General features: G+C 49.9%; 1 long non-coding RNA gene across 2 annotated transcripts; it reads right to left on the bottom strand.

The window, feature by feature from the left end:
- Window positions 1-835: 835 nt before the first annotated feature.
- On the bottom strand, window positions 836-12,961 carry LOC107966863 (uncharacterized). 2 transcript variants are annotated; one of them, XR_010147066.1, is made up of 3 exons: window positions 12,714-12,961; window positions 4,542-5,432; window positions 836-1,969 (listed from the first exon to the last, which is right to left on the bottom strand). It is a non-coding gene; the product is annotated as an uncharacterized LOC107966863 (long non-coding RNA). The 2 variants fall into 2 exon arrangements; XR_010147065.1 differs by lacking the exon at window positions 836-1,969 and adding an exon at window positions 3,733-4,111 and having other exon boundaries at window positions 12,714-12,948.
- Window positions 12,962-27,524: the final 14,563 nt, after the last annotated feature.

Raw genomic sequence — 27,524 nt, 5'->3', positions numbered from 1 at the left:
CCTCCCCCTCCCCTCTCCTCCTCCCCCTCCCCTCTCCTCCTCCCCCTCCCCTCTCCTCCTCCCCCTCCCCTCTCCTCCTCCCCCTCCCCTCTCCTCCTCCCCCTCCCCTCTCCTCCTCCTCCTCCCCTCTCCTCCTCCTCCCCTCTCCTCCTCCTCTCTTCTCTCCTCTCTCCCCCCTCCTCTCCCCTCTCTCCTCTCCTCTCTCCCCCCTCCTCTCCCCTCTCTCCTCTCCTCTCCCCTCTCTCCTCTCCCCTCTCTCCTCTCCTCTCCCCTCTCTCCTCCTCCTCTCCTCTCCTCTCTTCTCCTCCTCCTCTCTCCCCTCTCCTTCCTCTTCATCCTCCTCCTCCTCCTCTTCCTCTCCTCTCCTCTCCAGATGTCGTCTCCAATGAAGTTTTGACCTTACTTTTGAGGGATCCAACTCTGCCAAGATAGCACAGCCCTCCTCTGATTAGGAGGCAGAGCAACTGTCACCAAGGCTCATATCACACTGGTTTCATCAACATCTCTACTTTTGATGCGTTTGGCAAAGTGGCTCCTGAGAGGTACATAGGAACAAACGCCAGCACCTGCTCTGTGCCACCACCTTGAAACCCACTATTTCCTGTCATCTTCCTGAGAACACTGTGATGTGTGGCTTATCATCCCCCAGGCAGATGTGTGAGGAGCTGCAGATCAGAGAGGGGAAGTAACCTGCCCACGCTCACACAGCACTGGAGCCCACTGTGAAGCTGGGGTTCGGATCCCGTCCTGGTTCTGTGAGACTCCGAAGCCTGCTCCTTTCACAAACCCTGCCACTTTCCCTTTTCCCTTTCTCCCTTCTTTCCGTCGTGTTTTTGGTTAAACAAAACAATTAATTTTTACTCAAAGTGAAAAATAACAGAATAGGAAGATACAATTCCATAAAGAACTATAAATCAATGCATCTGCTAGAAAACAGCTGCTGCTTTACCCAGCCCTGGGGGTGCTACTCCCCTGCCTGTGATTTGCAGCAGACCCTGTGATTTTAAAAAAAGTTCTGAATCCCTTGAGGAAGCATCAGAGATGAGAAGGGTTGAAGGCTTCTGTGCTCCCGTCCAGCTTCCTTCATCCCAGCCCCCACCACCCTGACAGGTCTGTCCCTAGCAGAAAAGCCGAAATCAGGGGTAGGGGACCTCAGGGGAAGGCGATCCCCACCCCAACCCACCCCTTAGCATCAGTTTCTGCTGGATCTTGAAGTTTGGAAATTTGAGGAGCATGAAGTCCATGTTTATCTGGGTCAATGGGAACAAAATTCAGGATTTTTTTTAGAAATGTCCCCTAAAATAAGCTTTTCAGACCAACCCCTCCCACTTCCTAAACTGCTTCCTAGCCCTGCTCTCACGTGACACTCCCCGCACTGCATGACAGAACTTGCCCCCTCTTGGTTGAAGCTGTGGTTTCACTGAGGGATATTAAGTCCGAACTCGGGCCAGGTCCCCAAGGGAGAGACGTGCATGAAGGAGGCAAAGGAGGCAAAGACACAGTGTGCCATGGCTGAGACTGGGCCTCAACTCCAGTGGGAGGTTTGGGTAAAATACAACAAACTCGGTCAGCTGGAGCTACCACCCCCGGGACCGCTCAGTGCACCTCCCCAGAAACCCTCCCTGTCCCTCCTTCCCACTCCAGTGGGAAGAGAGGCCCCATGGGCCATGGAAGCAGAGCAGAGGGGCCCCCAGGCAGGCTTCCAGAGGGAGAAGTGAAGGGGGTGGCTTCATGGCCTCAGGCTACCCTGAGAAAGCCTGAGACCTGCTGCTAGCTGCTAGCTGAGCATGGGGACCTGTTTTGTAGCCCAGCCTGGTGGAATCTGAGCATTTGTGATAGGAGGCGTTGTTTGAGGGTCCCGAACAGGTCCTGATGAGGTCAGCCATCCTGGGTGTTGGGGATCCCAGTGTGTGTGCAGCCACCAAACACACCTTGGACCGGAGTCTCCTGCATGATTAGGTTGTTGCGTCTATGATACAAGAGAAGATGCTGGAACCACTGTGAAACACGGCCCCATAGACAAATACGTGGATTTTCAGATCTTAAAGAAGTTGATCACTTGGGCCCCTGGAGTCTGCTCATCACCGTATTGGCACATCCAGGCCACAAAGGCTGGGAGAGGGACCTGGGACTAGAGACTCCACTACCTCCGACACCTCCCCAGGAGCACAACTCTCCGGGTTGCTGTGGGCCAGGAAACGGGCAGAAGAATATTGGCAATCCTCACCTGCTCTCCCTGGTTTGTGACTCACTCCCCAGCTAGCATCTTGCTCTAACTTAGCCTGAGCACTGCTCTGTGAGGTGCTCATTTGACAGACTAGGACCCTGAGGCTTGAGCCTCTCAGGCCTGGACTTCCTGCCCCATGAACAGCCTCCCAGGACTCCCATCTCGCAGACCCTGGGCACAGAGTGCAGCTAACTCTTCCAGCGCAGAGCGGGCTCTGGGGAAGGAGGAAGGGAATCCTGTCCAGCCTGCAGCACTGGGTGGAACACGATGGCGGGCAGCACTGGAGGCCTTGACTCAGTGGGTCTGAGGAGGGCACGGGAATCCGAATCCATCTTTCTAACACGTTCCCAGGTGGACCTGCTGCCATCCACGGCCAACTTAGGGGACCAGGGCTCTGCAGCTGTGCTCTGGACTCCGGTGTGCATGGGCGTCAGGGGCTCTTGTTTGGATTTAGGGGTCTGGCAAGCCCTGAGATGCTGCGTTTCTAAAAGGCTCCTGGTGCGGCCAGGGCTGTTGGTCCAAGGACCACACTTCCCACCCCAGTGGGCAGGCCTCTGTCACTGCAGGTGCGAGGATGCAGGGACGGAGCTGGACCAGCTCTCCTCCTGCCCCCTGCTGCTGGGCCTCTCTGTGAAGCAGGGAAATCAGATGTAAAAGCCACTGAGAAAGGCACAGCCTGGGGACATCTTGCCCATCCTCCCCCATCCCAGAGGCTGGCCCCACATGAGCCTCCCTTGGAGCTGCCGGCCCTGCATGAGCCTCCCTTGGAGCTGCCGTTGCCCATCAGGAGAGTTAAGCTCCAACGGGCCCGGAGCAAAGCCAATGACTCACCCTGAGCATGGAGGCCCCGGTCTATCCCAGGACAGCCTGTGCTCGCTTTTTGGAGGACTGCCCCTAACTTTAGTTGCCATGGAGAGGGGTGGCACATCCCTGCGCACCACCCCCCCACCCTCAGAGGTGGATGTGGCCTTCTGCTGGCTGCTGGACACACCCCTAGGCCTGGCTGGCTCCCTGTGTTACAATGGAGGCCTCATCTTCTCTCAGAGCCCTGCTCAGCCCCGGCCTGGGTGGTAAAGCCCTGGGACCCAGTATGCCTAATCCCTGTGGGTGCAGTGTGTTAGCTTCTGAGGGCAGCCATAACAAATTACTAGACATGGAGGGACTTCAAACAACAGAATGTTGTTTCTGGAGGCCAGAAGTCCAATCCTGTGGGTCAATGCTCTCTCTGAAGGCTCCCGGGGAGGATTTTCCTTGCTTCCCTCTTAGTTTCTGGTGCTTGCCTGCAATCCTTGGCTTGTAAATGCGTCACCCTACTTTCTGCCTCGCTCCACACGGTCTCAGTCTTCCCTCTGCATATCTGTATCTCTGTGTCTGAATCGCCCTCTCCTTTCTCTTAAAGGACTTCATTTATTGGATTTAATGACCATCAAACCCAATATGACCTCAACTTAACTTGATTACATTTGCAAAGACTGTATTCCCGAATAAAATCACATTCACAGGTATCGAGATTAGGACTTGAACAGATCTTTCAGGGAGACACAATTCAGCTCACAGCTGCCACTCTGTCCCCCGAGACCCCTGGAGTCTAGCTGGAAAGGATCCAGCATGAGGCTCTACCTGGAGCCTGAAGCAACCCCCTCTCCTGATGGTCTAGACGTGGCCAGATGCCCCAGTGCTGCTAATTCTCAGTGCTCCATCACCCTCCCTCCTCCTGGCCTCCAGCAGAGCCTCTTCAGGTCAACAGGTTTGCAAAAAGAGGAGGGAGAATTTGCTCTTCAGTCCTCTGTGTGTGGTCCTCCCATGGCTCCCTGGGCACCCTCCGTTTTCAGAGCATGTTTGTATCCAGGTCTCCATCTCGTTGTGAGCCAAGGATCATTGAATCTATTGTACAGATGGGGAAACCGAGGCTCAGAAAGGGCAAATGGCTGGCCCAATGTCACACAGCTAAAAGGCATAGCTGGGACTTGAAACTGGTCTTCAGATGCCAAGTCTAAGAGAACTATTGATCAACTCCTTCAGTGACATCAAATGGAGGGGTCCTGTACATGTTGGGGACAGGCCTATGACAAGGGGACCTCCGATTGGAGCAGGACTGGCTTTCACTGATGTGCTGCAGGGGGCGAAGTGGCCACTTCTCCCACCATCCGCCCGCCCCGCATGCCCTGCCAGATGACACATGGATAAGATGTTGTAAGAATGATCTCCCTAGGGACATAAATATTCCCCTCTTGATAGCCCGGCACCCTGCTTTTATATTGTTATGGCAATCTTTTTTCATTTTTTAGCATCTGCTGTTCAGAACGTTTCATACCTTGAATAGAGAATGAAGTGGAGGCATAAATCAGCAGCACAGCGCCCGCCTGGCCTGCTCCCGGGGTCTGTGCTGGGCCGCCTCTGCTGCTTACTGCCACTGATCTAGGAGCTATTGCAACTGCTGCTCGGTTTTAAGGCCTGTTGATGTATTGGTGGCTTTTTTATATGTGGTGGGTCATTTGTGTGACTGATTTCGTGACTCACGCGCCCGCTGCAGGATGCCCTGGAAACAGATCTACCAGCTGCATTCTCAGGATGAAAACGTGGAGAGCAGACTGGCTAGAGCGGGGCCGCCATCACAGTCCCCTCCTCGACTGCTTGCACAGGCCAATTGGACATGGTTGGCCCAGAAAGAAAATGGGAAAATTGATGGAATTCAGGTGTCAGTCTTTGACATCAAAATTCTTTCTCAGCCGGTATGGAGTAAATAGTGTGGACAAAGGTAAATAGCAGCTTATGCTCTAAATAGACTCCGAGTGAACGTTCTTGTGCCACCTGTTAGAGTTTCAGCAGGCGGGGCAATCCCTGTGTAGACTTTCCAAGATGACAGTGAAAAAAAGAGAGAAGGAGTCGTTGTTAGTTTCCAGAAGCCAAGTAGCTGAAATAGCTGGATAATGGGGTTTATGTGTGCTTCATCACCCCGCCGGGATGAGTCTGGTCTGCTGTGTATTGCAGGCAACGTTCACTGTTGGAGTGGATTTGCACAAATGCCCAAGTTTACGGGTATTGCCCGGAGGTGTGGACACAGGCAGACGCTCCTCTGCTGCGGAGAATACTCCATTGCTCTGCGTCTGAACAATTCAGCAGTTAGAGAAGGTGAATCTGTTTCTGATTTTAACATGTTCCGTTTTCCTTTTTTTTTGTTTTTTTCTCCTTCTTACCTGTCTTTCTTAAAACAAAAAGGCTATACTTTATTCAAGACACTAAAAGGTTTAAGAACAAGTATAATAAGTAAGTACAAACCTATCACCCAGCATAAGAAATAAAACATTGCATACGCATTAAAACCACCGGTGTTCCCGCCCCAGCCACCTCCTGCCTTCCACACCGCAGATGACCTCTTTTAACCTGAATCAGACGCTATTTAATCCCACACATTTTTGTAGCTTATTATAAATAATATACATTATTTCATAACTAGGTTTTTTTTTAGTTTTTATTTTTTTTAGATGGAGTTTAGCTCTTGTTGCCCAGGCTGGAGTGCAGTGGCGCAATCTTGGCTCACTGCAACCTCCACTTCCTGGGTTCAAGCAATTCTCCTGCCTCAGCCTCCCGAGTAGCTGGGATTGCAGGCATGCGCCACCATGTCCGGCTAATTTTGTATTTTTAGTAGAGATAGGGTTTTTCCATGTTGGTCAGGCTGGTCTTGAACTCCTGACCTCAGGTGATCCACCCGCCTCGGCCTCCCAAACTGCTGGAATTCCAGGCATGAGCCACCACACCTAACTAGGTTTTCTCTTTCAACATTGTTTATGGGATTGATCTCGGTAGATACATGTAGTTCAAGTTCAACCATTTTTACTGCAATAAGCATTCCATTATATGAAACTCGCAAATTATCCATTCTCTTGTTGATGAACTTTCATGTGTTTGCTATTAGAAACCGTGACTGTCAGCCTATTTCTTCATCCCCAGCCCTTCCCACCCAACCTGCAGGATGGCAGCAACACCATACTTAGCTCATCCTGGGGAAATAATGCTCTCGCTGCCTGTCAGGGAAGAGCATAGCACCTCAGCCACCCTCTGCCTTTCAAAGAGATGCCCTAAATGTCAGCTGCAGGGAGGGAGGCCTCCCTTGACTTCCTACAGGGCGCAGAGAATGCGTTGCCCTGGCCTCAGCCTTGCGTTTTGTCCCTAGGTGGGCAAATGCACCAAGTCCTCCAACCCTACAGGCAGTTGGCCAGGTGCTGCCCAGGTGGGGAAGGTTTGCCTCCCCTCTGTCCAGAGGCCACCTCCCTCAGTGGGGATGAGATGACAGGTGGGGATCAGGAATTATGGTCATTAGGAGTGTGCAGGGCATAGAAGGTGCTGGCAGAGCTGGCGGGGAGAAAAAGACACCCTATATGGAGCCGAAAAGAGCTATTAGGGATTTTATCAATGTGAACTTTTAAAAATCAACCTTTACCCAAGAGAATGGGTACAATGTGGAAATGTCATATAATGGAATACTATACAGCAGTAAAAATGCTGGAACCAGAACTACACGTGTCAACTCAGATAAATCTCATCAACAATGCTGAGTGAAAAAAACCTCAGGGTGGAAGAATGCACACTATCTGATGTCACACACAGAATTTAAAATGCAAGCAGAGAGGGTTTCCTTTGCAGAGCTAAGCTGGTGAGATGACACAGGACAGTGCTGGAGGGTGGTGGGGTGGGGCAGGACGGGGGGCTTTCCAACTATGTTCTGAGGACCTCGGAGCTGCCATGGTGGGGGCAGTTCCAGGGTAGCCCCTCCCCCATGATTTCAGGAAAGCCAGCCCCTCGAAGGGAATCATTTGACTGTGTTAGGACCCCAGCTTTGCTTCTGTGCTCTTGGGCAAGTTTCCTGCCACTCTGGGCTTTCCTGTCTCTCTCTAGAATGGAGATAACGATAGTCCCCACGCATGGGGTGGCAGTGAGGAGGACTCGACAGTGTCTGGCACATAGCATCCACCAAATTCATTGGGCTCTTTTATGATCATTTACCATTATCTGGTATATTACTCAGGGTTCTCCACAGGAACATAACCACAGAATATATACAAGGTTGACCTTTGAACAACTCCAGGGTGAGGGGCACCAATCCCTCTTGCAGTTAAAAATCTGCATATAACTTTTGACTTCCCAAAAGCTTAACTACTAATAGCCTACTGCCAACCAGAAGTCTTCTCAATAACATAGACAGTTGATTAACACATAAATAGCCTAGCATCTACATATATTTTATACATTAATATACCTGTGATGGTTAATATGAGTGTCAACTTGATTGGATTGAAGGATGCAAAGTATTGTGTGTCTGTGAGGGTGTTGCCAGAGGAGATTAACATTTGCGTCAGTGGAGTGGGAGAGGCAGACCCACCCTCAATCTGGGTGGGCACCATCTAATCAGCTGCCTGTGTGGCTAGGATAAAAGCAGGCAGAAGAATGTGGAAAGACTAGAGTCTCCACATTCTAAAGGCTGAGTCTCCTGGCCTACATCTTTCTCCCATGCTAGATGCTTCCTGCCCTCAAACATTGGCCTCCAAGTTCTTCAGCTTTGGGACTCTTGGACCTTCAACCATCGGCTGAAGGCTGCACTGTTGGCTTTCCTACTTTTGAGGTTTTGGGACTTGGACTGGCTTCATTGCTCCTCAGTTTTCAGACGGCCTATTGTCAGGCCTCACCTTGTGATCGTGTGAGTCAATACTCCTTAATAAACTCCCCTTTATATATACATCTATCCTATTCTGTACCTCTAGAGAACCCTGACTAATACATACCTAACTTTATCTGATTTTTTTTTTGTTTGTTTTAAAGACAGGGTCTTGCTCTGTCACCCAGGCTGGAATGCACTGACGCGATCACAGCACACTACAGCCTTGACCTCCTGGGCTCAAGCAATTCTCCCTCCTTAGCCTCCCAAGTAGCTGTGGCTACTACAGGCCTGTGCCACCACACTCAGCTAATTCTTGTATTTTTTGTAGAGACAGGGTTTCACCACATTGCCCAACCTGGTCTCAAACTCCTGGACTCAAGTGATTGTCCCACCTCAGCCTCCCGAAGTGCTGGGATTACAGGCATGAGCCACACTGTACCTGGCCACTTTTTCTTATTTTTTCCAATATTTCTAGGCTATGTGGTTTATCTTCCAGTTTTTTCAAATTGTCGTAAATTCTCCAAAAATTTTTTCAATATATTTGTCGAAAAAAAATCTGCAAGTAAGTGGACCTATGCCGTTTAAACTTGTGTTGTTCAAGGGTCAACTACAGACACATAAGAGGAGACTTATTATGGAAATTGGCTCATGTGCTCATGGAGGCCGAGGAATCCCTTAATCTGCCATCTGTAGGCTGGAGAACCAGGAAATTGGTGTGGAATTCAGCTGGGTCTGAAGCCAATGATGCAACTCTGTCAGAAGCCTGAAAACTGGGGCCACTGGTGTAAGTCTTGGAGTCTGAAGGCCCAAGGTCCTAGAGCTCTGATGTCTGGGGCCAGGAGAAGGTGGATACCTGAACTTCGGAAGAGAGAGAACTTACTTTTCCTCTGCCTTTTTTGTTCTGTCCGGGCCCTCAATGTGTAGGATGCTGCCTGAGCTGAAGGTGGAGCTGCCTTACTCTGTCCACTGATTCACCTGCAAATCTCTTCTGGAAACACCCGCATAGGTGCACCCAGAAAGTATTTTACCAGCCAGCTGAGCAACCCTTAACCCAGTCAAGTTGACACATAAAATTAACCATCGTATCTGATTTGTAGATTCGCTTTCATGTTAATTTTACTTTGAATAAAAATGTTCAGCTGCTTAAACAACATGTTTGAAAACTCCTGACCTCATACCTCCCCTCATGGACAGTAGAAGGTACGGAGAGCAGAGGAGTGTTATGACCCAGTCACTCGGGGGTCCAGCCTGCCCAGCGCTGGCCCTGGGGCTTCTGGCTGGTCACTTTGCTTCTTGGGGCCTGGGATTCCTGTGGGCTGGAAGATCCTGCAGGCCCCTCTGGTGCTGGCATTCTGAGACGTGCCCTCTCCTCTCCAGCGACCACAGAGCCAGGAAGGGCAGGACAGACAGAATGAGTAGGGGGACTCAGAAACTTGGAGTGTGGTCTGGGAAAACAGACCCAACAAGGAGACCGAGCCCAATGTCCCATCATAGGCTCAGTGCCTGCAAACCAGTCCCAAGCCACATGCTCTTTGGCAGGCAGGAGTTGATGGTGCAGGCCAATACTGCATGTCTACAGGGACTGCCGGTAAGATGACGTTGCAACATCAAAGGCACTGCAGAGCTGCCTCTTCTTGCCATTTTCGGTCCAAGGGGCGAGGCCCAGGTCTCCCAGACACAGAGGAGCGAATACCTGGGCCTACTGAAAAGGACTGGTCCAGTGTTTCTTGGAGAACAAGATCAAGGTCCCTTGGCATGGGCAGCGCTAGACCAGGAAGCTAAAAACCCACCGTCAAAGTCCTACAGCCCTTGGGGAGGGTCTTTCATAGGACATAGGAGACGGACTCTTTCGTAGGTAGAAAGACCTTAGAACATCCCCAGGTGTGTAGGGGTCTAAGACTCTTCCCAGAGCCAGGCTGGTCTTTAGTTCTCAGGAGTCTATGATTACCAGGACCTGGAGGCAGCCTTGCCTTCCAGTACTGGGGCCCTGGAGGAGGCTGGGGGAGTGGAATCTGGCACATTCCTTCCCTGGCAGGGGCAGCTGTTCGAGTGACTCAATCACCTTGGGCAGCTTCCTGGTCTCCAGGCTGGGCCAGCAGATATGGGCCAGCAGAAGGGTGCAAACTCGAAACAGCATCATCAGTTTGGGCCAAGGTCCCTTCCTCAACTGTTTAATTATGCACAAATAATTATTTCCCATGTTTACCGCTGTTCTAGCTCTTGGAGATAGAGCTTACAAATAACAAGAAAAAGAAGTGAAATCTGTCCTCTCAGGTGGTGATAAGAGCTAGGCGGCAGGGGGGATGGGGAGCCTGGTGAAGGGGTGGAGCATATGAGATGGAGAGGCCAGAATGAGCTCCCCAGGAAGGCAGCAGCTTAGTAAAGATGGGAGGGAGGGAGGCAGCCATGTGGAGATGTGGGAGAAGAGCAGTCCAAGCAGAGGCACAGCACATGCAAAGGCCCTGAGGCAGGACCTGCCTGGCCTGTTGAGGAGTATCAAGGAGGCCAGCATGGCTGGAATGTGTCAATGAGCATGAGAGTTGCAAGAGAAGAGGCCTGGTGGCAACAGACTGAGGGGCACATAGAGTCTTAGGAGCCATGGAGTTCTGCTCTTCTATGAGATGGGCCATTGATGAAATTTAGCAGATAATTACAAACATGAAAGTCCCAAATTATGAGCATATGAGTTTAATCTTCTTTTTTTTGTAATTCAATTTAACCCAATTCTTCTAGTGTGGTGTACTTTTGTATGGAGTTGTATTAGAGTTCTCTAGAGAAACAGCAATAGGAAATACATTTAAATGAGGACATTTATTTTAGGGAATTAGCTCACATGGTTATAAGGCTGACAAATGCAAAGATCTGCATTGAGTTGGCAAGCTGAAGACCGAGGAGAGCCAATAGTGTGGTTCCTTTCCATGTCTGAAGGCTTGAGAACCAGGAGAGCCGATGGTATAGTTGTAGTGTAGAGGCAGGAAAAAGCCAATGTCCCAATTCTGAAGTAGTCAGACAGGAGGAATTCTCTTACTCGAGAGAATTGAACTCTTTGTTCTATTCAGGTCTTCAACCAATTAAATAAATGTTGATTGTATCCAAAAACATTGTCACAGAAACACTCAGAATAATGTTTGATCAAATATCTGGGCACACTGTGATCCAGTCAAGTTGATGCATAAAATTAACTATTACAAAGATTGTAATAAAGAACACAGATCTCAACTTTGCTGTTTCCCAGTTGCATGACCCCCAGGGACATTACTTAACCTCCTTGAGCCTCAGTTTCTTCATCTTAAAATGGGGACAGAGTTTACTTCATAGGCATTCAACCTGCACAGTCATACTTAGATGGACCCATGCTTGCTTGAATACTCTGCTGTTGAAATTCTTAATAAATTTTAAATAATTTTTTAATAATTCTTAACAATCTTTAACAAGGTGCTCCACATTTTTATCTTGCATTGTCCCCAACAAATAATGTACCCAGTGCTGAAAAGGATAATATCCTTAACTTCCTCTCAGGGTGCTTGTGAAAGTCAAATAAGACACCACAGGTAAAGCACTCAGCACCTTGCGTGACACAGTACCTGCATCATAAACCCAGCTGTCATTATTGCTAACAACATGTGCAAGCCGCTACTCAGGGCCAGATCCTCAAGTCCACAGAGATTAACATGACTCCTGCCCTGAGGAATTTGTGGTTTATGGTTCAGGAGTTAATGGATTCAGGTAGAGCAGCCTGAGGCAGGCCCATCCAGGTAAAGGCATCCCCCAGGAGGAAGCCTCCTGATTGTTCACTCCTGTTGGAAATTGAGGAAGTTGGAAGGGTCCTAGGCAGGGAGCGGTGATGAGGGAAAGGGCCCAGAAGGTCTCAGTAGCTGGGGAAAGAGCTGCATGGAGAGAGGCATGGGAGGTGTGGAAAGGAAGCCCAGAGCTGGGTGCTGATTAGGGACTGTGACCAGCCAGACCCTCCAAGACCACACCCTGCTGGCCTGGAACCTGAGAGACTGAGTGTCTGCTCACTGGCTGTGTCCCCTGAGCAGGCTCCACAGTATCTCTAAGCCCCAGGTCGTCACCAAGTAAGTGGGAGACATGATCCAGATGAGGATGAATGCACACAGAATGATACCCCACAGAGGGTAAAGGTTATTGTACAATCAGGAGCGGGAGGAAGCGGCGTCTGGAATGCCTGAAGATGTGAGGCACCCATGTGCCTTAAAGCCTCCACTTTAAATGCCAGAAAACCACAAGGCACTGTTCTCCCCTGTTCACTTAGCAGAGGGGCCCCGACCTAGCTCCCTGGGCTCCTGGCCCCACCTCACACACCCTCCTCTCCCGTCTTTTACGCCCCAGGAACTCAGAAGGATTATTTTAAATGGCAAATCAGATCTTATCACTTTGTTCTGCAAAAGCCCCTGGGGCTGTCCATACTTTGAGACTGAAACGCTCACCCCATGTATGCCCCTTCCACGTCTGTGACCTCACCTCCCACCACTGGCCACTCAGTTACAGCGCTGGGGATGGCTGGCTTTTTCTATGCATGGAGCCTCTAGTACATGCCGTCTTGGGCCCCTTGTCCTTGCTGTTCCTCTGACTGGAGCAATTCCTGTCCTCCATGGCTTGCTCCAGCACTGCAAATGCCCCTCCTCAGACAGGCCAGCCCTCACCCCAACCCCTCCCCATCTTGAACTTAATGACCATCATCGCCTTTTCACCTGGCTTTGTCATCATTGCATGTATTATGACATGACATATCGTTATAGTTCCCTTGTTTATTTTGTCTCCCCACCAAAATACAAGCTCCTCACAGGTGGATACTTTCATCTTACTTACGTTGTATTGTATCCTCCACACCTAAGATTGTGCCTGCACAGGATATTCCATAAGTGATAGATTCCTGCTTTACAGATACAGAAACTGAGGCTCAATGAAATCACATCCTTTACCAATAACCCACAGCTCTGGAGCTGAGACTGGTCCCTGGGCAGTGATGTGCGGGCAAATGTCTTAAACCCAGCTCTCCAGGGTAGCGGGAGGTCTTGGTTGCATTTGCTGATGTCCACGGTGTAAATACTTCCACCATGGCCGACTTCAAATCACCAAGGTGACGTCACTGAATGCGAAGTTCGGAAGGATGCGTCCCTGCGCTCTGGAAGGAAGCCAGTGTCAGCCAACTCAGCACCCACTGCCCGGCTACCTCGTGTTCCTTCATCTTCGTCACTCCGCACTTTGAGTGAAATAACTCCTTCTTCGCTTTCCCCTCTAAATCCCACCTACCTCACTCCGCACTTAACACATCAGGTGAAATAACTCCTTCACTTTCCCCCTTCAAATCCTATCTCACATTGAAGAAAACAGTCCGAGCCAAGTCTCTGCATGTCTCTGGGCTTCAGTTTCCCCGTCCATAGGGTGGGATGACTTCTAAGCCGTGTCTCTCCTCCATCATCCTTGCCTGAAGTCTGGGAGCCCTGGTCATGCGCACTGCCCCTGTCGACCACCAGGGGGCAGCCTTTCCCCACCAAAGACACTGGCCTCTCCGAGTTCCCGTCGGTGTCCTTCTTGGACACAGCCTGGGTATTGTGGGGCCTTGCTTGGCTTATGAATCAGCGATTGTGCCCAGCCCCGAGCGGGCATCTGCAGAAAGGGCCCATTGTCTGCAGTGAGGCTTTTTGTTCCAGCAGTGGCCTGGGGAAACTGGGATTGGGCTGGGGGCCTGACTGGTTCCCAGGGGCTCCTGGTGGGTGTTGGGGTGTGAACCCAGGCGGACCCCTCTCTGCTCTCCCCGCTGTCCGTCCCAATCCCATCTACCAGGCTGCTGTGCCGGGCACCGCTCACCTGTGCCTCGGCTCTGTCCGAGATTCTCGCCCCTGCAGACCTCCTCTGCCACCCTCTGAGGCCCATAGCACGTGCTCCTTCCTCCAGGCCGGGGTTCCTGTTACTTCCTTTAGCCTCATTCAATCCAACTGCACTTTAAGAGGGTAGGTGTCGGGAGCTGGGCTTCTCCCTGAGATTTTGGCTCCAGGCATTACCGCAGCCCGGTTTTCTTTTCCCTTTCACTGCAGCGGAGGGACGCCCAGGCTTTGGGCGCCGCCTGGGTCTGCAGCAGAGGCAGTGGCCTAACCCTGAGAGGTAGCCCAAGGTCAGGCCAGGGTCTGCATCCTCCCCTCAGCTCTGCTGTCACAGACGACTGTGAACCCGCGGAGCTCCCATCTCTGGAGCCTGGCCTGGGCCAGCGGCTCACAGTGCTGCGTGCGCAGTGCCTGGCTCAATCCCACCTGCAGCCTGGGAAGTCACAGGGTCACCCAGGGCTCCACGGCCTCCCTGACCACAAAAGGGGAATCGCTGCAGCTCCTGGCAGTGGGCGTGGTCCGCTGTGAGGCTCCGGGGCTTCCAACACCTGAAAATGTAAGCTAAGTGTGTTCTGGGAATGGTGAGGCCTCATCTTACTCTTTTTTTTTTTTTTTTTTTTTTTTTTTAACTATCTCTTGCTTCAACCCAGGGCAAGATCTGGAACTGAACCTTCAAAGGAAAGAGGGAGGAGGGTGGGAGGGTGCCTGTCACCTCCCCGAGGGTAGACCTGGGTTTCAGTCCCTGTTCGGCTGGCCATGGGAGTCGGGGATCTCCCTGCTGCCATCTCTGAACCTCGGCTTCCTCTACTGTTAAATGGGGGTTAAAAAGATGCTCTTCTCATTCTGGGGGTGGAGGGAGAGTCAGGATTAGAGCTATTTTCAGTCTCTGACATGTGAAGCTGGGGCTGCATAAGAATCTGTAGGGTATTTTATTAGCAGAAAAATTGTATATAAATGTCATCTGGCTGTACCTAATCCTGTCCTTAGTGCATCAGAGGTGACAGTTAGTACAGGCAAGGAAAGCTCTAGCTTTCCATGACTACTAATCCCACAGAAACTAAAGCAAATTATTCACTGCGGGACAAGAATTTATTGTTAAAACATTTGACCCTGGTGTTTAAAAATATAAGCAGCTTTTTTGGAGGACACTGGTGGGTTTGAAAGTGACCATTTGGGGCAACAGCATGGTGAGTCTCTCTTGGTCCTTAAACCTGAAGCCAAGCCTGCTTTTTCACCTCCTGTGACCCCTGAAATGCCCGTGCGTAAGTGGGCCCAAGATACCCCCAGCAGCCCCTGATGCCCCTGGGGAGGGAGTCGGCCTGTTGATTGCAGCTTCTAGAATTCAGTCTCTTGTATGCTGTCTCTATTATAACACCATGCCTAATGCTGAGATTGCATTTTTCGGGGGCTTTGTTTTTCTAAATTGTTTATCCCCTTGACTCAGGTGAAGAGCAGATGGCATTAGAGAAACTGAGGCAAATGGTCACAGTCTGCCATGCTGGGCTGAGGGATGGTGACATGGGGCACCCCTGCCCTGGCCTGGGGCTCAGCCCTCCCAAGACATGCTGGTGCCCAGGCTCCCCCAACCCTGCTGTTCTGGGTGGAACAGTCCTGTGACTTCAGTCAAAGGAGACACACCAAGCATGGCCCCTGGCTCAGGAGGGCTCCCCCCTTGCCCCCCTTCTGGCAGGAGGTCAGGGGGCTGCACGGAGGAGCCAGCAACTGCTGGGGCCCCATCTTCCCACCTGGCAGCAGCATTACCCCCTCCCTACTTCACCTCTCAATGCCTTTATCTGTCAGAGCCCAGAGGAAAAGACCCCGCCTCCGTGAGGCCCTCCATGGTCCCATCAGCATGTGTCTGAGAGACACCCTGGTGGATGTCATTGCCCCAAATCTTCTGTTCCATTTAAGATTCTTGGTGGAAACTTAAGGCAAATGTTGGGAGGATACTGGATAGTCCATGATGAAACTGGGCTTCAGAGGGCTGGGAGCTCCTGGGAGTCCACCCACCCTCCTTCTCTGGGTGGCTGCTACAGATTCAAACTCCCAGAGGAGAGTCCATTTGGCCAGTGAGGACCACAGGCCGCCTCGTTGTTGAGAGTGGGGCGGTCACAGAGCTGGACAGAACAACACTAACAGGGAGGCAGGGTGCCCCAGGTGAGCCGGGAGGACACACACGCCAGGGTCTGCTAGGCACCCCTGCCCGGGCCTGGGGCTCAGCCCTCCCCAAGGCATGCTGGTGCCCAGGCTTTCAGCGAGCCTGGTGGGGCTGCAGGAATGGAGTTCCCCCTCGGACACCTGAGACGTCACCCGGTTGGGGAGTGTCAAGTGCGGGGCAAACACCTGCACAGGCCAAGGCTCTGGAGGCTACGCCCGCTACCCCCGGATAATGGTGCTCAGAAGAAGTCCAGGAAACTTAACTCTCGCTTGCCTTCCAGTGAACGGGAGCATGGGGTCTGTCCACACTCCCCCACAACACAGGGCGATTGTTGTAGAGCAGAGCTGGACATGCCCCCGGCCCTGTTTACAAGGTGGCATCCAGCGGTCCGCACTGTGTTTCCGGTACACTGGGGCTTGTTCATTTTCAAAGGACCCTCGGAAGGGGAGAATGTTCTCAGTGGTTTATGCTTTCTCGGATGAGCTGTGCATTGCTGCTCCTTTGGGGCTGCAAATCTTTTCAGCCACGAAGACAAAACAGTTCCTCCCGCTTTGTTCTTCTCAACCCTCAAAGAAGCCCCTTTCAGGGTGAGGATTGTCAGCTGTGTCTTTGGGAACCTGGAATCAGCAGAGGCCTGGGTCACTTCCCCCATGGCTTCTAAGCCTCCAAAGGCCCACAGCATGCGGTTCACACTCTGAGGTCGGCACCAGCCCTGGACCAGGCCCTGGCTCCTTGCCAGCCTCCCTCCTGCCATTCTCCTGTCTCCTGACCTCCCTCTGTACCTGGGGACAACTCAAACCAAGCATTATTCTGCAAAGGTATCTCTGTCCCTGACCCCAGCCCTGGACAGGCACTGCACTGGGCAGGTGCTAGGTGCCCCAGGAGTGTCTCCCCGTGAGTACGTAGTGAGTGCATGGGGACAGTGCAAGCCCCTGGGGCACCTGCACAGGAGGCAGGTGGAGACAGTGGTTTGCTCATCAGCCCTTGAAGTAAATGTGGAGGTCCATCTCTGGGTAGGAAGAGAAGAGGTTTAAACAGGACAGTTTGAAGTGGTAAATGATGGAATGCGATGACGGAGCAGAGTGATCACCCTCCTTCTCCCCCAGCCAGATGTCTTATGTGGGAGAGAGGATTACACCCCTGGGTGAGTTACTGCCAACTGTACTTCCAAGCAGATTCAAGACCCAGGTTGGCAGGAGCAGGGCACAACCCACAGAAGGCAGCCAGTGTGCTTGGTTCTGGTCCAAGCCCCCATTCCACCTGCCCACTGAGCATCCCTGGGCAAATCAGGTCACTTCTCCAAGTCCAATTTCCTCATCTGCAAAAGGTGCATCTGTCTTGAGGAACTGCCAAAATAATCCACCATGAGAAGGCAGCAAAGTCCACCTGGCCCACGGTTGGGGCTCAACAAATGTCAGATGCATTTTTATGAATTGGAATCTTATTCAAAACAACTGAGAAGGTGCAAAAGGTGGGTGCTTAACTCCAGGTGCACTTTGCCAGTTCTAAAAGTGCCCCGGGTGCCGTTGTTTATTTTATTCAAAATCCTTGATGTGGCCTTGAGCAGGGATTCAGTACAACAGGTCAGAGCTCATACCTGGGAGTCCCATACACTTTCATCCTAAGGCTGCCTCCCCCAGCTCTGTGATCGTGGGCAGTTTTGCCTTGTCAGTTTCAATCCTGTGGTATCCCCTGTGCCCAAGACAGTGCCTGACACACGTAGATATTCAATAAATGTTTGCTGGTTGAATTTAAGTTACTCAACATTACTGGGTCTCCACTTCTGCCTCTGTGAAATAGAAATTATAAAAAACCTGCCTCAAAGGGCTGTTGTGAAAATTAAATGAGATGACCCAGAAAATGCGCACAGCACGCAACTTATTAAAAGCTACCTGACAAGGAGTCAGCTCTGATCTAAGGATCATTCCCCTTGAGTTCATAGAGGCTCTCGGATAACCAGAATCCTCAGTTATGCAGAGCAATCATCACATCCATGAGCTTGTTGCCTCTTCACAAACCACAGGAATTTTACCTTTCAATCGAAACCTCTAGAAACCTATTTGTTAAAATAAAATTCAGTCTGTCTTGGCAAAACCTTAAGAGCATGTGGATGAGAACACAGAGGCAAGTGTTGGGATGGATATTTGGCCTCAAGTTTAAGGATACGGCCCCGGGGCCCTGGCGAGAGGGCGCACATGCTGGGAGTCTGGGTGGCTGTGACTTGAATTCTCAGAACAGACAGTTCAGGAAAAGCAAGCAAGTCCAGAGATGTTCTCTCCGCCAATATTGAAATTGCCTTTGGAAACTTTTCACAGGCTGCTAAGCCAAGTGAGAGAAAGAAAATTGAGGGTTTATGTATTTTTTAAATCAAAGAATCCTAATTCCAATAAAAAATAATGCCCTTCCATGGCCAATTGCCATCTCCTCAGCTTCTTCGTTTCTTTTTAATAAAAATTTTTATTGTGCACATTAGGTTAACCAGACCTATGCACAGCCTCTCTCTGAAACTCTGAGTCACTCAAGGGGAACCACTCCTGGCTTATGCCTGGATTTTGAATCAGGACGGCTCCCTGGGAAAGAAGTCAGTTCATATGAGCTCTCCGGAGATCAAGTTGGGCAGCTCTTCTGATCAGAAGCTAAGGGACTAAGCATTTTATTTATTTATTATTTTGAGACGGAGTCTCTCTCTGTTACCCAGGCTGGAGAGCAGTGGTGCAATCTCAGCTCACTGGAACCACCACCTCCCGGGTTCAAGCGATTCTCCTGCCTCGGCTGTTTAAAGTAAAAGATGCTGGTTTTGATGGCACTGAGGCCATTGTATGCACTGCCCTCTGGTCCCCAGTTAGATTCCCAAGATCCAAAGTCAGGAGGAAGCTTGGGACCTGGGGGGAGGGAGCTGGGGCTGCACGGTGCTCTCTGAATGTATTTTTCGTGAGAATATTTCATTTGCATGAGGCAGACAGGAACGGTCTGAATTCTGTGACTGCTACTTGTTGTCCGTGTGACCTCAGGCAAATTAGTTAACTTCTCTGCATCTCAGTTTCATCACCTGTCAAATGTGGAGGAATAATACCTGCCTCCCAGTGTGGTTGGGAAGGTCCAAGCATATGCTATATGTAAAGTCTCTAGCACGGGGCTGCGGGAAGCTGATGATGCCCAATACACGGTGTTAATAAGATGATTATGAACATGATGAATATGAATGTTGTCAGTAGCAAACCCCAGCATTTGTCATCCCTCAAACCATTATTAAGTGTTGGAAGTGGGTGGGTAAGTTCACAGGTGCATCAGTTAGCTATTGCTGCATAACAGCCAATCCCAAAATCCAGTGGCTTAAAATGATAATCATTTATTATTTATAGCCATGAGTCAAGGCTGAGGGTTGGGAGATCTCCTCTGGACTCAACTGATTTTGGATGAGTTTGGTTGTGAATCCAAGGGTGTTTGGCTGTTGGCTGGTGTAGGCTGGTCTCATCGAAGGCTACTGCAGCACACCAGCGGTGCAAGAGAGAGCAGGCAGACTATGAACATCCTCTTGAGAGCTAGGCTCAGAACGAGTACACCCTCACACCTGCCACTGGCTATTGGTCAAAGCAAGTCCTGAGGCCAGTCCAGATTCTCAGGTAGGAAACAGGCTCCACCTCTTCAATGTGGGAAACTTCTGTCACAGAGCAGTAAGCGTGGGCACTGAAATCGGTGAGGAACTGTGGCCACTGAGGCAGCCAGCCCCACTGGCTTTGTGGGCCTGAGTAAAATCAAGAGTAAAATCGAGGCACAACCCCAAGGGCTTTGTAGGCCTGAGTAAAATCGAGGGTATCCTGTGAAAGCTTGGCCTTTCCAGCATCAATCATGCAGAGATCTGTGCCTCTGCAGAGCGCCTGCTTGACACCAGCCCCTGCTCCACCCATGGAGGCCTTTTCTGGGGCTTCCGGGCCTTGAGGGGCCAGGCCTATAGCACTTTTCAGAGGTACAGAGTGTTTTTTGGGACAGGAGCTAAGCCATGGCTGATCCAGAGAGCCAGGTGTTGGCCACAGACGCTAAGTTTCCTCGAAGCCCCTGAGCCTTTGGCCAGTGACCGCTCTATTCTGCTGGGTGTGTAGTGAAGGGTGGGGCAGAGTCAGCAGCCTCCAAGGTTGGGGGAGGTGGCTCTGGCTGTGTGACACAGTCACAACAAATATCCCTGAAGTCCTGCCACTGTCCGAGCCTTATCTCTGCCTCCACACACTGACAGAAGCACTCCCTCCCTGCAGTGCCCTTCAAGGTGGCCAACAGCCTGGTGGCCTCATCTACAGCACTTACCTGGTTGAGCAGAGAAGCTGGTTCTCTACGGTCATCCATCTACAAGGACTGCACCTCCCTCAAAGGGACTGTAAGGGATGCCCCTAGCCTCCTCATACAACTGTGACTGTCCTGGTCTTCATTCATTGACACAACCAAAGCTGAGACCTTCCATAACCAGACAGCAGGCTCTTGGTCACCTGTAGATCCTGGAGGGCTTCAAGGGACAAACATGGTGGCAAATGTGGGGCATCTTCAAGAGAGGACCACACTGTGAAGGGGACATGCAGCTGTGGCTGCAGATTTGCCTTGTCATGGGGTGAAGGCACATGCAGTGTGGGGGCTTTTTAAAAATCTGAGAGTCAGCCGGGCGCGGTGGCTCACGCCTGTAATCCCAGCATTTTGGGAGGCTGAGGCGGGCAGATCATGAAGTCAGGAGATCGAGACCATCCTGGCTAACACAGTGAAACCCCGTCCCTCTAAAAATGCAAAAAAAAAAAAAATAGCTGGGCATGGTGGCGGGCGCCTGTAGTCCCAGCTACTCTGGAGGCTGAGGCCGGAGAATGGCGTGAACCCAGGAGGTGGAGCTTGCAGTGAGCCGAGATCGTGCCACTGCACTCCAGCCTGGGCGACAGAGCGAGACTCCGTCTCAAAAAAAAAAAAAAAAAAAAAAATCTGAGAGTCAAGAGAGCAGAGTGGCTTTGGGGCCAGACAGCCATTGGATGTGGGCTCAGCCACCATTCACCAGCTGTGTGACATGGCTGAGTCAGTCATGGAAATGGGAGTATGAGATCACCTACCTCCTACAGGAAGTGGGGTACCTTGAGGACAGAATGGGCACACAGCTCTGGGCACAGATAAGGCGGCTGTGAAACGGTCAACGTTACCATTGCCAACCCAAGGGGAGGCAAGAAGAAGCCATGGAAACCTAGGGGCCTCCTGAGAACGTTTCTGTCTTCTCGGGAAACAGGGCAGTGTGTTTTGTAGACTTGCGCTCCTTCCTGAACTCTGTTTCTGCCCTTGTCCCTGGATTAACTCTCCACCCAGCAGCCAGAATGACTTTTAGGAAGCCAAGTCAGCTCACGCCACCCTTGTGGTCAAAACCTCCCAGTGACCTCCCAATGTCAAGGCACTTAGAATAACATTCCCATTCCTTCTGATGGCCTGTACGACGGCCCTGTCACTCTCCTCCTCCTCTGCTCCCCCTCCCTTGCTCACCTGGCTGCAGGTCAGGGCTCCTTGCTGCTCCCTGAAACTGCCAAGCTCATTCCTTCCCTCTGCATGGCCTTTGCCCGGCTGATCCTCCCCATCCCTTCCTGGCATGCTCTCCCCTCAGAACATGGCGTGGCTCACTCTTGTACATCCTTCCGGTCTCTGCTCAAACATCACTGTTGGGACAAGTCTTGTCTAACCCCAGCCCTGTCATCACCTCGAACCCCATCCAGCTTAGCTTCAGTCACAGTGTTTCACTTTCAGAAATGATACATCTATAGTCGATTGTTTGAACGATTTTTAACTATGGCAGGGGATTTCTCTTGTTCCCTAGTGCTAGGATGATGCCTGCCACACAGGAGGCCGACAGCTGGACACACGAGTCTGTAATATGAGGCTTATAGGTTCTTTGAAGGCTCCAAGGGCTACCTCATCTAACCCTTACAGGGATCCTCTAATACAGAAAGAATAGTAGTCCCATTCTACAGATGAGGACAGCAAGGCTTAGGAGCTGACACAACTTGCCCGGACCACAAGACTAGTGGATCCGAGACAGGAACCCGGTCCCCTGGCTCAGGCTCAGTGTTCTGCCCAGTGCCTCCTGGGTGTGCCTGCCTGTGTGAGGAATGCCTGGCGGCTGCCAGAGCCAACCCGCCTCCAGGGCCCAAGGCCAGGTGCACTCCCAGGGTTGCCCACTACAAACAAAGGGAGACTTTGGGTGCCAGTTGTTTTAGGACCCTGGGAATCACAAGAGCAGTTGTTGTAGACGATGCAGCAGGCACTCCCAGTGAGCACATTATATGGGGGTTGTCACGGTCACAGGGAGCCACATCATTTACATGCTAATGACAGAGCCAGTGCAGGAGACCCGGGTTGGAGCAGGATGGTACCCACCAGAAATCGCACACTTTGTCTTATGGCCATTTCCATTTTCACAAATTCTGAAACTAAAACAGGACTTTTCTCTTACTTGGAGCAGATGTTAATTTGCAATGCAGAAGCCTCCATTTGTCGATGATTTTCTATTATCCCTATAATTGCCCCCACATACAGTGCTCGATAAAGTTTTAAACCTGTCCTCTGGGAACACCAAGTCAATAACGGGATCATTGATTAGGTTGTGAAAATGGTCTCCTAGCACTAGGAAGATTCACTGCAGAATCCTGGGACAGGGGCCTTGATGTGGCTGTTTCTGTCCTGTGCCTTGGGTCTCCCTGGATCTGCAGATTAGGAAGGGGCCGAGGCAATCAGAGGCCATGTTTTTACTGAAGATGAGCCTGGGAGGCAATTGGACACCAGAAGACTTTTCCAAGCATCTGTAGCCACCGCCCCCCAAAAAAGTGCTTTGGTGGCCCTGGAGTGGGTCACTGTAGTTTATGTGTGGCAAAGACACCCTCTGGTTTCTAGCTGTGTGACCTTGGGCAAGTCACCTACCATCTCTAAGCCTCAGGTTCCTTGTGTGTATGATAAAGGAAATAATAACGCCTTTGCCTATCTCCCAAGGGGGTTGGGAGGATGAAAGGACAGAAATCAAAGATGTGCTAAATGCATTTGCAGACTCTGACACCCATTCTGTGCTAGCTGATGTGGTTAGCTCTTTGAAACTTGAAGTGAACTTTCCAGGTTACAGTTTGCGGGATCTGCCTTCCTGATGGGAGAGGTCAGTAACTGACATTTTAACGAGCATTACTAAGCACTTCCCATGGTGCAGACACTGTGCAAGGGAAGGACTGAAGAAGCAAAGCTGATTAAAACATGGGGCTGTCCTCAAGGAGCTCCCAGCACACAGAGAGGAAGCAGGTCATTGCCATAAGTCATGCTCAGTATCCTGTCACGACCAGCCCAGGATCAGGGAGCCTGAGAAGGCCAGGGGAGGGGAGACTTTAGGCTTTCAGGATGGAATGACTACAGTGTGAAAAGTGCCTATGAGTATTATTATTATTACCTCCACTTTACAGACTATATAGAATCAAGTCTCTGAGAGTTAAGTTATATGACAAATGAAGGATGAAGTTGGCCTTGAGCTAGGGTGACCAACAGTCCTGGTTTGTCTTGGACTTACAGGGTTAAAAATAGTTAAGTTCCAGGAAAACGGAGATGAATTGGTCACCCCACTTTGAGTTATGCCCGACTCTGTGGTCTTATCACTGCTCTGCTCAAAGCACAGGGACAGGCTGTTTCTGTTGGCGAAACACCTTGCTGAGCTGGAGTTCCCTGTTGGAGGTTCAAGGCCAATCTCGGTGCATCTGTATATTGTTGCTCTAATACCTAATACCTTTCTACATCCTTCCAACATCCTCATCTCAGTGCTGGTTGGAGGAGGGAAGCACAGAGGCTATAGGCTTCAATTATGGGAAAATAGGGGGTTGTAACTTGCCCAAGGTCACAGGCTGAGATGGGGCAGAATGGGGATGCCAAGTTCAGCACTCTTGCCCTTTTGTCCTTGTTCTCCACCTTTGGTGAAGGCCTCCTGAGAGCACCATAAGAAATACAAGCTTCTATTTGAGTTTGTGTGAGATACTGTTTGGGTTTCCCGTGAGTTGCTGGCTCAGCACTTGATTGGCATGTGAGCAAGCCAATGAGATTGAAGTGAGAGCTGGCTGGGTGGGCCACTCAGAGTGGTAGGCAGAATCGGCAGTTAAGGAAAGAAGCAGCAACGTATAAGTTTCCATGTGCTTCTCAGGGGCCAGGCTTCCTCAGAACCCTTCCCTTCCAGCTTGATTCGCTGTTATGATCCAAACCTTGCTCCAGACAACACCAGACATTGTGAAAGACATGACTAAGAGGTGTGCTAGACGGCACAGCTCTTTCCGGGGCACCCTTTTGGATCCATGTATCTCAGAACAAGTAGTTCCTCTGGAACCCACCAGGGGAGGGCTATTCTCTGTTAGGAAGACAACTGATGGTGTGGCCAGAAGAAACAAGGAAAAGCCCTGGTCTAACTTCTCTGCATTCTTCTTACTCCCATAAAGCAGGATGGCCTTCAACTCAGAATCGCAGGCTATTCCAGCAGGATGGAACCCTTGGCCTCAACATCATGGGATGGTTGAAGACATGAAAGTCCTGTTTTGCCCCTTCCAGTTTCTTGGTCACCCCCTAAAACCATACGGTTGAGAAATAAAGGAGACGAGGATGTACTGCATTCCCTTTTCCTCTCATTGCTATCTAGCATGGTTGAAAGCACTGCTTCTTACTTGCTAAAGCCCTTTAGGAAGTTTCCACACTTACGGCCTTAGGCCCTAAAGCAGCAGGCCATTTGCAAACTTTAGTGTTTATCAGCATCACTGCTGATTTTGAACACAGACTTCTGGGGCCTACCAGCTATGTTTCTGACTTAGTAGGTCCAGGTGAAGCCTGAATTCCCAGGTGATGTTGTTGGGGCTGGTCAGGGACTACACTTTGAGACTCATACTGCTCCAGGCTATTCCATGACAAATGCTTTCACCCCTTTGGAACCTCACTTTCCTCAGCTGTCAAAGAGGGCCAGTACTGACTTAGCAGGAGCATAAGCTGAGTTACAGGAGATGACAAAGGGGGAGGGCATCTTCTTGTGCCTGGTACTCATAGCAGAGTCTCAACTATTGTGAAAGTCCCTTCTTGCTGGACCCGGAAGAGTTTCTTCTCACAATCCAGTGATAAAGTAGGTAAAATGTCTTCTTTGTCCAATGCTCAAGTTTAATAAATGGAGGGCTTGTCACCACGCAAAGGAGGCTGTGAGATCCTGGCAAAATAATTACTGGAGAATTCGTGGGAGGCAGCAACATATGGATGCTCAAAAGCACTTTGAGCCTCCTTTTTCTGAGTCCTCCCTGGGAGGTGCTGGTAGAAACGGCTATCAGCAAACATGATCTTTGCACCATGGCCAACGTGGGGTTAAGTCAGTCTGCTCAGTCTTCCATCTCCCCTCCTCTGGGTTTTTCTTACTCTCGCTCACACCCACCCCCAACCACTCCTGCTTTCTCTTCCAGGGCAAGTTTAATAAGCTAGTATCAAAACCATCTAGGCTTGGAGCTTTCAAAGATTTAAGACTTTTAAATGTGAAGCACCTCATTATATCCGACTATTTTCAATAAAAAAGACCTGATAAGTCATTGATATGACACCCGTTATCAGTGGGATTTGTTTGACGTCGATTTGAAATGTGCACTGCTTGCTTTTGGGGGTAATGGAATCAAACACTTAGGAGCTGCACAGTGCAAGTAGATCACTTTTCAAGTAAGAACATTAACATGGAGAGAGACTTTGTTTGGGGGTTTATAAAAATAAAGCACTATTGTACAGTATGGCATATAGCAGTGGCTACATGGACAATTGACTTCCTTCCTATTAATCAACTACAATGTTTACCTTCTTACTCCAACCATTTCCAAACCATTAAAACTAAGAGGATTAGCATCGCATTTCTGCCAAGGTGTATTTTTATTTCAGCAAATACTACTTTCGCTCTCGGAGGAGATTAAAAGCCTGAAAGAAACGGTTTCTTTATCTGGCATACTGTGTCATACAGGTAAAAAAAAAAAATCCTGTTAAAAGAATACAGTGTCCTTGTCCAGAGAAAGCTGATTGTGAAAAGAGTTAAATTTCTGGACAAACAACATAAATTGTGAAGAATAATCCAATGTCAGGACGGAGTATTTCTTGCCCTGTAAACAGTGCTTATGAAAGCATCATTTAGGAACCAGCAGAGAAGTGGTTACCTTCCCTGTGGTTAGGGTTGCTGAGCCATGTTTCTAAGGGAGCTTTTAAAAATATGTAAACCCTGGAGTTGAAATAGGATGAGTTACACTTATGTAGATTTGCCTACTTACATTATTCCTGAGATGTTCAAGACATATTGTTTTCTACCTCCTTCTTTTTAAAAATCTGTTAATTTTTAATAAACCTATATTAGTCCATTTTTATGCTGCTGATAAAGACATACCCGAGACTGCAATTTACAAAAGACAGAGTTTTTTTTTTAGTCTTACAGTTCCGCATGGCTGGGGAGGCCTCACAATCATGGCAGAAAGCAAGGAGGAGCAAGTCCCATCTTACGTGGATGGCAGCAGGCAAAAAAGAGAGAGCTTGCACAGGGCAGCTCCCATTTTTAAAACCATCAGATCTCATGAGACCCATTCACTATCACAAGAACAGCACAGGAAAGACCCACCCCATAATTCAATCATCTCCCACCTGTTTCCTCCCACAACACATGGGAATTATGGGAGCTACAAAATGAGATTTGGGTGGGGACACAGAGCCAAACCATATCAAAACCCAACTTGCAAAATTTACCATTGCATCATTTGCACTGCCAAAAGCGCCCTTTAAAATTGTGTGTTCTCTCTGTCTTAAGTTTGTTGTTGCACAGTTTATAGTTATCTTAAAGGTCTGCACAAGTGGTTTTTGCAAAGTGTGCTCTCTGGACCAGCAGAATAAATATCATCTGGGAATCACCACAAATGTAAAATCCAAAGCCCGATTCTAAAGCTGAATCAGAAACTTGGGACAGGGCCCGGGAATCCCGCCTGGGAATTCTGGAGTTTAAGAACCACTGATCTAGCGCTAATTAATTCTCTCTGCTATAGTCTGAATTGTGTCCCCTCAGCATTCATATGTTGAAGCCCTACTCCCTAATATAACTATATTTGGAGACAGGATCTTTAAAGGTGAGGTGAAAATTAAACTGAGGTGAAGTGAGGTCATAAGGATGGGGCCCTAACCCATTAGGACTGATATTCTTATAAGAGGGAGAGACATGAGGGATGCATGCATACTGAGAAAAGGTCATGCAAGGATACAGGAAGAAGATGGCCTTCTGCAAGCCAAGAAGAGAGACCTTAGGAGAAACCAAGCCTGCTGACACCTTGATCTTGGAATTCTAGTACTCAGAACTCTGAGAAAATAAATGTCTCTTTTCTACGGCATCCAGCCTGTGGTGTTTTGTATGGCAGCCCTGGAAAACTAACATAATCTCCTATGTCAAAGAGTGAGGCCTAGAGAGAGGTATTAACTTGCCAAAAGTCACATATTCTGTTAGTAACAGAGCCTAGGCTAAAATCAGTAAAGAGTGAATCAGAAATAAAATGCAGGCAAGTCTCACTCCAACAAGATAATGTAAATACTAATGTGCAAAAAAAAAAATTTAAGTTTAGAAAGAGAATGATA

This window comes from Pan troglodytes, chromosome 8 (assembly GCF_028858775.2).
Source record: "Pan troglodytes isolate AG18354 chromosome 8, NHGRI_mPanTro3-v2.0_pri, whole genome shotgun sequence".
Taxonomy (NCBI): Eukaryota; Metazoa; Chordata; class Mammalia; order Primates; family Hominidae; genus Pan; species Pan troglodytes.
This window is presented reverse-complemented; position numbering and strand designations above follow the sequence as displayed.